The following is a 2,077-nucleotide window of genomic DNA, read 5'->3' as shown; positions in this document are numbered from 1 at the left end:
TCCTCCTCCTCTTCCTCATATTCCACCACCACCTTCTAATAGTACTCATCCATTTAAAAACATAGATGTGAAGTGTTATTTCATTATAGTTTTGATTTGCATTTCTCTAATTAATAATAAGCGCATTTTCATGTGTTAGTCATTTGTATATCTTTGGAGGAATGTCTATGTGTGCAAATTTGTTGCCTCTTAAGTTGTTTAGGGTTATTGTTCTTGAGGTATTAGAGTTTTTAAAAAATTATATTCTGGAAATTAACTCCTCATCAAGTCTGTAACTTGCGAGTATTTTCTCACATTCCGCAGGATGCCTTTCACTCTGTTGTTTATGTCTTTTGGTGCATGGCTTTAAATTTTAATGTAATCCAATTTATTTATTTTAACTTTTGTGTTTTGTGCATATTTGAAACCTTATTTTTGCTTTTATCTATTTTTTTTTTCCAGACAGGGTCTTGTATAGTTTAGGCTGCCCCTGAACTGACTCTGTATCCCAGGCTGGCCTTGCACTTGTGGCAGTCCTCCTGCCTCCACCTCCCTAGTGCTAGCACCACAGGTGTGAGCTACCACACCAGCTTGAATAAAATGTCATAAAGCTTCACCCTGAGATTTCCTCTAGATTTTAGAGCTTGATGTCTTACATTTAGGTTTCTGAATGCAGTTTTGCTTAGTTTTTGTATAAGATACAAATGGTAAGTCACACGTCCAATGTCATTTTCTGGACGTGGGCATTCAGTTTTCCCAACACTCCTTTTGCTGAAAAGCCTGTCCTAGGGCTGGCGAGATAACTCAGGGGACTAAGTGCCTGCTTAGGCAAGCGCAGGGACTGGTGTTCGATCCCCAGCAGCACATCAAGCACTGGCCCTGCCCCCAGGGCACACTGAGCAGGCCACCGAGTCCAGGTGTGGTGGTGCATGCTCCTGTAATCCCAGCTCTGGAGAGGCCGAAAACAGGAGGATCACTACGAGTCTGAGCTGCGGAGTGAGACCCTGTACCAAATACATGAATTTGAAAAAGAAGAGCAAAGAAAAGCCTGGCCTGCCCCTCAGCGAGAGGTCGTAGCACCTTCCATGAAAGCCACCTGCAAATTGGGGCCCATTCTGCGGGTTGTGTGCTTCCCTTCACCCTTGGACCACCCTGTTTTGATTACCAGAGCTTTGAAATCCGGATAGTTCTTTTTCAAGACTGTTGTACCTATTTGGGGGTCTCTTGACAGTTCGTAAGCATTTGAGAATGAATTTTTGTATCTGCAAAAGCAATTAGAGTTTGCCAGGGATTGCACTAACCTGTGGATTGTTTTGGGGGGCACTGACATTTTAACAGTAGTTCAATTTTTCAATCCACAAACATGGAATTTTCTTGTAATTTTCAATGTCACTATCTTTTGACTCTTTGGTGAAAGTTCATTTTTTTTCTCTGATGATGTAAATGGAAATCTTACTTTCCTTTTTGAATTGTTTACTGCTAATGTGTAGAAACATCTGATTTTTGTGTGGACTTTGTAACCTACACTGTAGCTGAATTTGCTTCTTAATTCTAAAGTTGTATGTTGTTAGCTGCATGAAAGTGGGAGTCCTTTCCTTTCCGTCTCATCTTAGGAGGAAAGCCTTCAGCCTTTCACCACCGAGAACGCTTGCTGTGGATTTCTTGTATATGGGTTTTTAAATGAATACAACAGGCATTTATTTAAGGTATGGTATCTGCAGACCAGATAATTTTTGAACTGTATGTTTCAGGGTTAATCAAGTTCATAAAAATATTCTGAAGGTAGTTGCATCCACAAACTTCAACTATGCGATTACTCCTTTGCCCACTCTTCTCTTTCCTTTCTTTCCCAAATAACCTCTCTGAGATATGATTCAAGATATGATACCCTCCTCATATTTTGTCCACTGCTCTTTAGGCGCGATCTGATGCTTTGTGAGCAGGTCCGGGGCTCTCTTCATTCGAGATATCCTGTCATCATAAAGGTTTTCTGGAAGCCTTCTTATGGCTTCTTTTACATCTTCGTCTTCATATATTGTATCATCTTGCATTAAGCCCAGCTTCTGAACCCTGCAGCAGTGTAACACCACTTCCAAAT

Source organism: Octodon degus, unplaced genomic scaffold (genome assembly GCF_000260255.1).
Source record: "Octodon degus isolate 3935 unplaced genomic scaffold, OctDeg1.0 scaffold00070, whole genome shotgun sequence".
NCBI classification, from domain to species: Eukaryota; Metazoa; Chordata; class Mammalia; order Rodentia; family Octodontidae; genus Octodon; species Octodon degus.
This window is presented reverse-complemented; position numbering follows the sequence as displayed.